We start from the raw sequence: 11129 nt of genomic DNA, 5'->3' as shown, positions 1-11129 counted from the left end.
ATCTTTCCAATTGTAGGAGCTATAGCATAAATTAGTCCAGAGCAAGAGACGTCTGTGTGTGCCCATTAATGTATGATAAAGAACGAATTGTAAAGAACCAAAGCTAATTTTAAAGTACAAGTATACTATTGTTGCACTACCCAAAGGCAGTGTCAGAGGCATAAGGAAAAGAATGTGTATGAGAGAACAGAAGGAGAGAGAGAAAAGAGAAGCATGAGCAATGAGGGAGGGAGGAAAAGAGATGTAGAGGGCAAGGGAAAACCTCCCATTCCCAGGGGTTGACCTATGGCTATATATTCAAGGTTCCAGGGTTAGATTTGGAGTAGGCTATCCATAGGGACCAAATTTTAGGAAATTTCTCTTGTGTACCTAGCAGTCAGTTTTTAATTGATCTGTGTCCCATTTAATCGTGTTTTACCTTCTTGAAGTTTAGCATAGGAGACTTCACCTTACATCATTTTAATAGCATTTGTTCTTTTTCTTTTAATCTTTTTTTCTATTGCCCTGCATTACAATTTTACTCTTCCAGCACCAATTAAAACAGTGCTTGGTGTAAGCTGCAGTGGGTCCTGGCAGTGTTTGTTTTTTTAGAACTGCTGGCATTGACAGCCATGGCCCTTTGCTAAAGAACAACATACTCAAAGATGTGATGAGAACTTTTAGACTTGCATAGCTAGTCAGACAAAGGAAAACAAGAGAAAAAAAGGCTCAATAGCTCTGGCAAAGCAGCTCCCTCACAGCAAGGCTTTCCTCGATGGGTACCGGACCAAAACCAGTTGAAGGACTACAAAATAATTTTAATTTTTGGTAACAAAACAGGCAATATGTTTTAGAGGCATCCCACCATTCATCAGGGTTCAACTCAGGATAAAACTTGGATGGCCACAGAGAAAATTGTGACTTTACAGATCTATATAAGAACCAGTATTGAGCTTGGAACAACAACCAACTATGAACACAGACCTCAAAGCCCACCTTGCATAGTTAACCAAAAATGGATAATAAATCCATGGAACAGAAACCTCAGGACACAACTTCTGTAATTTATCCACTTTTTAGCCCTATAAAAGTCCACTGGAAGTCCTATAAAAGTAGATATTTTTACAGACGTTATGTTTTCAGTGTTGAACTCAACAGCAGTTTTTGAGCAACAAAGGAGTCCATTAAAGCTTTCTCCTATGAGGAAGGGGGTGGTGTTGCCCCTGAAATTTGTTAAATGTTTTTTATGACTTATTTACGAACAATTAAAATTATATTGAACTCTTCCATCCAGTTTTGGCTTGGAGGTCCTTTCTGTATTTCTATGGTCCTTCGCTAGACACAGAAGATGAATTGATCAGCTCCTGGGCTTCCAATAGTGCTACAGTGTGCACCACAAGGGCACTCTTTATCCAGCATTGTATAAAACAATGAAAGTCCAGTGATGTCACTTGGATTTCCTATACTGTATGCTCAGTGGCCATCTTGTAACGGGTGGGACAAATCAAGCACTATCCTGCATCTTCTACCAGCAACAGATCATTTCCCATGAAAAGCAACTCTGTCATACATAAATTGAGTAGACCAGTGGTTGTAAACTTATCAGCTAAAGGGGGCATCACATGTAGCTCCTGCTATCATCAAAGGCCCACATATAATGTTCAGTATATGTAATGCTTGAGAGAACTGCAGGTTGGACACCAGGGGGGGTGGAGTAGAGACATTTCAAAATGCACCAGCTTATTGGGTGGCTAGTAACCTGCTTATGTCAGAAATAATTGGCAGGCTTTGTGACCTATGATATAGTACATTAAAAGTAAAAAGAATAAAAAAAACTTAATTTCATTAAAAAAAAATCATATAAAAAATATTCTTCTTTTTATATGTAGTGTATTTATGTAGGGCAAACCGATTTTCATTGTGATATGGTCACTTTAAATTCAGTTCCAGTATTTTGTAACTTAAATCTCTTTAATGCGTCTCTCGCTTTCTGGTGCCATGGTCCTAAGGTCCCAGAAAATCCTATTAAAGATCAGTGAAACAGCAACTTTTACTAAAAAGGAGACTGCTGTACTCAAGGAAATATTCTATAAAAAGAAAAATGCCTCTAACACCATTTTCATAAGACTAACATCATTTTTATCAACTTGCATCTGCTCATTGAGCAGCCTGTATGAACATCTGTTAGTTAAAATAGGCACATTGCCTAGTTTCCATGACCATTTTTAGTAGATGCACTGTATCTGTATATAACTCTAATTATCCCATGGCTTGCATTGGTTTAGTGTGAACATGCCATCATCATCTAATAATATAGACTTAGTGTATTTAAAACAACAAATCATTTGTAGACAAACACACACTAATTTGAATTCACAAAAGCTAGACCAACAAAAGTTTGTTCTGTGAGAGTGGCAGTTCAGCATTATTATTTTTATTAGTATTACAATTTAAAGTGTATGTAAACCCAAATATTTGAGGAATTAGTAAATTGGGAAAGCGGCAAACTGGAGGGAGAGGTGAGTGTATTTTATTTTTTATTCATTAACCACTTGCCTACCGGACACTTCTACCCCCTTCCTGCCCAGGCCAATTTTCAGCTTTCAATGCTTTTGCGCTTTGAATGACAATTGTGCGGTCATGCAACACTGTACGCATGTAAAATTTTTATCATTTTTTTTCACACAAATAGAGCTTTCTTTTGATGGTATTTAATCGCCACTGGGTGCTTTCATTTTTTGCGCTATAAACAAAAAATAGCAAAAAAAAAAGTTTTTCTTTGTTTCTATTATAAAATTTTGCAAACAGGTAATTTTTCTCCTTCACTGGTGTGCATTGATGAGGCGGCACTGATGGGCACTGATAGGCAGCACTGATGAGCACTGATAGTCGGCATGGATAGGTAGCACTGATGGGCACTGATAGGCGGCACTGATGAGCTGGCATTGATGAGGCAGCAATGATATGATGCTGCACTGATATGCAACAATGATGGGCACTGATAGGTGGCACTGATGGGCAACACTGATGCGCAGTGATGGGTGGCACTGACTGATGACTTTGACTGGTGGCACTGCTGTGCACTGACTGGGGCACTGCTGTGCACTGATAGGGGGCACTGCTGGGCACTGGTTGGTGGCACTGCTGGGCACAGGTGGGTGGCACTACTAGGTACTGATGGGCACAGGTGGGTAGCACTGTTGGGCACTGCTAGGCATAAGAGGGTGGCACTGCTGGTCACTGATCATCAGGGCACTGATAATCAGTGCCCTGATGATCGGTGCTGATCCATTCTCTGACAATTGCTGGTTATCAGCAGTACTTTCCTCACGTTGTGACAGTGTGAGGAAAGTGCAGTCGATAACCGGCAACTGCATTTACCAGTGATCTGCTGTGTCATTGGACACAGCTGATCATGTGGTAAAAGGCCGTTGTGATTGGCCTTTTACCACATCATGTGATCAGCTGTGTATGTAGGACACAACAATCACGGAGATCGCCGGGGGCGCGCAGGAGGGTGCGTTCTGGGAGGACCTCATATGATGTCCTCCCAGAACTGGACAACTGTGCTGTAGCCATCATTCGGCTATAGAGCGGTTGGCAAGTGGTTAAAATATTGTTAAATTTTATTATGTTGTTTGTGTGTGATTTAGTGTGTTAGGGACACTGTGACTATCTTATTATTATTATTATCTGCATTGATATGGTGGCACTGTAATGGGGAGACTAGTGATCAGAGACTGCAAGGAAAAAAGAAAAAAGTATACTACTAGGTTAAAAAAAATGCGTATGCAAACTATATTATCAAATATCTGGGTGGAAGCCAACCACAATAACCATAATCCAAAAAAGACATATCTTAAAAATGGATTTATGGCTCAAACCAATCCCAAACTTTATACTAATATCAATTTAAATCTGATGGTGGAGGTGAACAAAATAGAGATTACCTGACAGATGACCTTTTAATTCTTTATTCACATTCATAAAAGAGATCATTGTGAAAACATATAACAAATGTGTGTGTGTGTGTGTGTGTGTGTGTGTGTGTGTGTGTGTGTGTGTGTGTGTGTATATATATATATATATATATATATATATATATATATATATTTGTGTTCAAATTAATAGCAGTGTGTTGAAAAAAGTGAATAAAGCTCAAAATCCTTCTAATAGCTTTTATTTCCATACACACAAAAAAAACTACACATTCTATTCCAAATCAAAACATGAAGAAAAGTATATCAAATTTGTGTTGTACCTCTAAAAAAATTTAAGAAAAGTGAATATTAGACTGTTCAAAAAAATAGCAGTGTTTGTATTCTTCTTTACAAACTCAAACATTAACTATATAAACTGAAAAATGTTTGAAGATTTTGCTTTCCTTTGAATCACTTAATTAATATTTAGTTGTATAAGCACTGTTTCTGAGAACTGCTGTACATCTGTGTTGCATGGAGTCAACCAACTTCTGGCACCTGTGAACAGGTATTCCAGCCCAGGATGATTGGACTACATTCCACAGTTCTTCTCTATTTCTTGGTTTTGCCTCAGAAACTGCATTTTTGATGTCACCCCACTCTAAGTTTTCTATTGGATTAAGATCCGGGGATTGGGCTGGCCACTCCATAATGTCAATCTTGTTGGTCTGGAACCAAGATGTTGCACGTTTACTGGTGTGTTTGGTGTCGTTGTCTTGTTGGAACACCCATTTCAAGGGCATTTCCTCTTCAGCATAAGGCAGCATGACCTCTTCAAGTATTCTGATGTATTCAAACTGATCCATGATCCCTGGTATGCGATAAATAGGCCCAACACCGTAGTATGAGAAACATCCCCATATAATGATGCTTGCACAACCATGCTTCACTGTCTTCACAGTGTACTGTGGCTTGAATTCAGTGTTTGGGGGTCGTCTGACAAACTGTCTCCGGCCACTAGACCCAAAAAGAACAATCTTACTTTCATCATTCCACAAAATGTTGCGCCATTTCTCTTTAGGCCAGTCAATGTGTTCTTTGGCAAATTGGAACCTCTTCAGCACATGTCTTTTATTCAACAGTGGGACTTTGCGGGGGCTTCTTGCAGATAGCTTGGCTTCACATAGGCGTCTTCTAATTGTAACAGTACTCACAGGTAACTTTAGACCTTCTTTGATCTTCCTGGAGCTGATTGTTGGCTGAGTTCTTGCCATTTTGGCTATTCTTCTATCCATTCGAATGGTAGGTTTTCGCTTTCTTCCATGTCTTTCAGGTTTTGGTTGCCAGTTTAAAGCATTTGCGATCATTTTAGCCGAGCAGCCTATCATTTTCTGCACTTCTTTAAATGTTTTCCCCTCTCCAATCAACTTTTTAATCAAGGTACGCTGTTCTTCTGAACAATGTCTGGAACGACCCATTTTCCTCAGAATTTAAGAGAGAAATGCACTGTAACCAGCATGTACAACTTTTGCTGCCTTCCTTCCTTAAATAAGGGCAATAATTGCCACCTGTTTTTCAAAGAATGAATGACCTCACTAATAGAACTCCACACTGCTATTATTTTGAACATGCCCCTTTCAATTAGTGATTCAATTACACAGAATCAGCAGCATGCATGTCATGACTGTTGGGTCTGTTGGATTTCTATTACTCTACTACACCTGCTAGTAAATTATTTGCCATGTAGAAATACTATTTCTACCAAAAACAGTGATTGATCAGGTTAGTGATGTCTGACTGCTATTATTTTGAACACAACTGTAAATATCTCATTGACATGAAAGTCCTCCCATAGTTTGCTGAGGAATATCTTTACCTTTTAGATTATTTGCAATTTGTCAACAATGTAAGTGATCCAGGGAAAGGGAAATGTTCCATAACATGCATTGAAAGGATATCATTAAACATCATGGATATGGATGTAATGCTGGAAAGCAACTTTAAACAGGAATGATTACTGTGGTCCAGAGAAGAAAACAATAAGCAAATAGATGAATGAGGATGCTTTATCTTTATCGCCTCATACCTTCTTCACACGGATATCCAGCATTAACACACTTCAACAGTCTTACTCATTATATACGAGACAAAGACTGTAGTGATTATAGACATCCATCATGAGCAAACATATTCTCTGTGGTCCAGAGGAGGAAATGGTACGCTGATAGAGAAAAGGATGTATCTTTCATATATTGCATGATCACCTCGTACCTCGCTCAGATATCCAACATGTATAAATTGCCTCATCCATAACATAAATTTGCCGCACAGTTTCCAGGAAGCATATGAAACAAGTAAAGCTAGTGAAGCCATTTATGTAGCAATTATAAAAGTCCCAGTATACTTATCAGTCTCTCATATTGAGGGGACCATGGTGGGTGTAGAAAAAAACCTGACTGGTTTTGCCTGCTCCAACCAGCTGCATCAGAGGCAAGCACATGTCAAACAAATTGGTAAGCTTTTATTTAGTCAAGATGGCTACCAGCATGCACGGTGCGTAATGACGTCATGACGTGCATCACATAATGATATACGCATCATCATGACGTCATATGTAGCGGCCATCTTAGGATTCCAGACCCAGCGATGGATCCATGTACAGATGTAATATAATATAGGGAGTCACTCTATAATGCAAGGCATGCTTATAAAGAAGAGATGCAGGTCCAGTGGTCTCCACAAGATGTTGACAGTACCATACTGGTCTAAACATATTGGTCAGGCCAAATAGTATATACTTGATTTTGGGAGAACCAACCACTATGGACTGTATAATCAATATCTACTACACAGTTAAGTCAAATCAAGTCACATGGACCTACCATCCAAATTGATTACAAATGTCTAAAAGAAAAACAATACATAATAAAACATTAATTCAAGGACAGCTGTCACTGGGGACAACATCAATCATTTCTATCCAATATTGCAATACTATATCACCTTTGAAAATACATCTAATTTATCATTTTTCTGATCTAGGCTTCATATTTTATAACATCATGTTACAACAACTTCCAAAAAAAGGAAAGAAAAAAAAAACACCAACAGCTAACACAATGGAGGGAAGCAGCCTCCAAGGGACTCAGCATCAATATGTATGTAAAAATGGGGCAAAGCTCCAACTGTCATTGAGGCCAGGTGGTTTGGTTGCCTGAAGCTCCCAAATCTACCTGACCTAATTAAAATTACCTCCCCAAGGGTTCCAGGGTACCACCTCAACTACCCAGCATTTAAGACAGTACGCATCTCTATTATGCTCAAGACACACATTTGGAGACATGACAGGTGTTTTGTGTGTACATTTTAACCCACTTGGTGTAATTTGCTATATGTTTTCACAATGATATTTTTTATGAAAGTGAATAAAGAATTAAAAGAACATCTGTCAGGGAGTAATCTCTATTTTGTTCACCTCTAGCATCAGATTTAAATTGATTTTAGTATAAAGTCTGGGATTGGTTTGAGCCATAAAACCATTTTTATAATGTCTTTTTTGGATCAGAGACCCTGATCACTAGTCATGCCAATACAGTGTCACCATACCATTGTAGACAGCCACACTGTTCCTATTCACCACCATACCTGTACAGTGTCTCTATACCAGTGCAGCCAGCCTTAGTGTTCCTGAACACCACCACACTGGTACAGTGTCACCATACCAGTGCTGCCAGCCACAGTTTCCCTGATCAGTGTCACAATCACAGTTTCACCAGACCAGCGTGCAGCCAGCAAAATTGTTGATGATCGCCATCACACCAGACCAGTGCAGCCAGCAACAGTGTTTGTGACACCCCAGTCCCAGTGTCATCAGACACATGTAAGCCACCAACAGGGTTTCTGATCACCGCCACATCAATCCAAGAATCACTAGACCAGTGTAAGCTAGCAACAGTGTTCCTGATCACTACCACACTAGTCCCAGTGTCCCCAGACCAGTTCAAGTCAGCAACAGTGTTCCTGATTGTCACAACACTAGTCCCAATCTCACCAGACCCGTGTAAGCTATCAACAAGTTTTCTGATCCCTGCCACACCAGTTCCAGCATCACCAGACCAGTGTAAGCCAGCAACAGTGTTCCTAATTGCCGTCATGTCAGTGCCAGTATTGCCAAGCCAGTGCAGCCAGCAACAGTGTTCCTGATCGATGCAATACCAGTCTCAATGTTACTGATTGCTGCCACACCAGTGGCCATGTCAGCAGACCAATGCAGCCAGCAACCGTGTTCCTGAGAACCGCCACACCATTGCAGTGTTGCCTCTGCCTGCCATCTATACTGACCCTAGCCTTTTTATTGACTACATTTCTGCATGCTGCCTGGATAGGTCAGTTGCCTGGTTATTGGCCATGTCTCTGCCTGCCACCTAAACTGCCATATCTGCATTTCCCACTGATTATGTTCCTTTGAGACACCAGTCTCAGCTGTCCCTTGTGGACAATTGCACTCTTGAAACCACAGGGACTCTTTTGTTCACCCTTTGTTCACTTCCTGGCCAAGTGGATATGGCATTCCTGAGGGAAGCCACCTACCAGTAAGCTAGGTTTGTTTGTCTTATAAGAAAGAGGACTATTAGGTGACATAACACTAAAGCTATATTCCCTGACAACTCTTACAGAGACAAGCATTACAATATTCTATTTTTGATACAATGTTGGTTGATTTTTGTAATGCAGAAGATACAATATGTGGTAGATAATCAGTCCAAACATTGAAAAAGTCTCACACAGGTATCCCCGTACTTGGGAGCAGTATCAGAATGAGTTTTTGTGTGAAATTCTAAGTATGCACATGCTGTGTGTGAGAATTATTACAGCTGACAACTTTGTGTAAAAAAGACATTGTCCTTCCACATTTTCCAAATCTTGCGGCTTAAAAAAAAACTTCAAAAGACTCACCATGCCACTTAAAACATACTTTGGGGTCTTTACTCTTCAAAATGTGGTAATTTTGTAGATGTCTCTACTGTCCTGGCACTCTAGGGCCTTCAAACATGTGAGATAGTCAAAAACATGATTGCCTAATTTATGCTCCTCTAAAGCTTGAAGGTGCTCCTTGGATTTTGGCCACATCTAAACAAAAAACTCTCAATTATGTGGTATCTCCATACTCGAGAGGAGTAGCAGAAAGTGTAGCAGGGGTGTATTTCTACATATGCCTAAGCTGTGTGGTACAGATATCCTATTAATTTACAATGGCGTGCAAAACAAAATTTTTTTTTCTTCTTCATTGTCCAAAAACTTGTGGCGGAAAAATGAAATCTTCAAAAGACTCACTATGTCTCATAAAAATACCTTGGGGTTTTTACCCTCCAGAATGTGGTCATTTTGTAGGTGTTTCTACTGTTCTAGCACTCTAGGGCCTCCAAACATGTGAGAGAAAGTCAGAAATGTTGATGCCTACTTTATGCCCCTCTAAAGCTTGAAGGTGCTCCTTGGATTTTGGCCACATCTTTGCAGCTAGGCTACAAATGTCTCAAATATGTGGAATGACCACACTTAGGAGAAATAGCAGAGAGTGTTTTGGGGTGTAATTCTAAATATGCACATGCAGTGTGGTAGAATTTTTTTATTAACCACCTTCCGCCCGCCCTATAGTACAAAGACGGGCACAAGGTGGTTCTCTCGTTCTGATAGGACGTCATATGACGTCCTACCATTCTCACTGCGCATGCGGCGATCGCCAGTGCGCTGTGTCCCTTGGACACAACGGATCACGGAAAGAGCCGAAGATGTCGGCTCGGTCATGTGATCAGCTGTGTCCAATCACAGCTGATCACATGTAAACACGGAAATGCCGGTTATCGGCATTTCTCTCCTCTCGAGCTGTCACGCTGACAGCTCGAGAGGAGAGGAGAGCCGGTAATCGGCTTTCCGCGGAGGGGGCATGTACACTGATCATCAGAGCACTGATGATCAGTGTGCCCTGATGATCAGTGTGGCCCCAGAAGTGCCACCTGTCAGTGCTCATCAGTGCCACGTGTCAGTGCCACATCAATGCCACATATCAGTGTATACCAGTGCACATCAATGCCACATATCCGTGCCCATCTGAGCTGCCTTTCAATGTCACCCATCAGTGCCAATAAGTGCCACCTATCAATGCCAATCAGTGCCACCTATCAGTGCTGCCAATCAGTGCCGGTCAGTGTCGCCTATCAGTGCGCATCAGTGCCAGTCAGTGCCGCCTATCAGTGCCAGTCAGTGCCGCCTAACACTGCCAGTCAGTGCCGCCTAACAGTTCCAGTCAGTGCTGCCTAACAATGCCAGTCAGTGCTACCTATCAGTGCCAGTCAGTGCTACCTATCAGTGCCACATATCAGTGCCATATATCAGTGTTATGTATCAGTGCTGCCTTTCAGTGCCCATCAGTGATGCCTGTCAATGCCCATCAGTGCAACCTATCAGTGCCTCCTCATCAGTGCCCATCAGTGTCACCTATCAGTGTCCATCAGTGCAGCCTATCCATGCCCATCACTGCAGCCTCATTAGCGCACATCAGTGAAGGAGAATAATCACTTATTTACAAAATTGTATAACAAAAACTAAGAAAAAACTTTTTTTTTCAAAATTTTCAGTGGTTTTTGGTTTGTTTAAGAAAAAATAAAAATCCCAGAGGTGATTAAATACCACCAAAAGAAAGCTCTATCTGTCTCATAAAAATGATAAAACTTTCATATGGGTACAGTGTTGCATGACCACGCAATTGTCATTCAAAGTGTGACTGCACTGAAAGCTGGAAATTGGCCGGGGCAGGAAGGGGGTATAAGTGCCCTGTAGGCTAGTGGTTAATTGACAGCTGTGTGTGTAAAAAAAATACAATTTATTTTCTTTCTTTATTATCCAAAAACTTATATAAAAATGTGATCTTCGAAAGATTCACCATGCCACTAGGGGCCTTTCTCCTGTCCTGGCACTTTAGGGACTCAAGAAATGTGACAGGTAGTCAAGAAATCAGATGTATTATTTAGACCCCTCGAAAACCCTGAAGGTGATGCTTGGATTGGGTTTGGTGTTATGTTCAGGGTTTGCAGATTTTTCTATTTGTTCAATGAACCCACAGCAAACCAAACTTTGCTCAGTTCACTCATCACACGCCAAAACACATTGCAAAGGCAAGTGCCATCATTGTTCCCAAACATAGATGAGCAGCTGATACTGCAGTGCTTGCAT

This window comes from Staurois parvus, unplaced genomic scaffold, assembly GCF_062004578.1.
Source record: "Staurois parvus isolate SC_StPar_1 unplaced genomic scaffold, SC_StPar_1.0 ptg000013l, whole genome shotgun sequence".
NCBI lineage: Eukaryota > Metazoa > Chordata > Amphibia > Anura > Ranidae > Staurois > Staurois parvus.
This window is presented reverse-complemented; position numbering follows the sequence as displayed.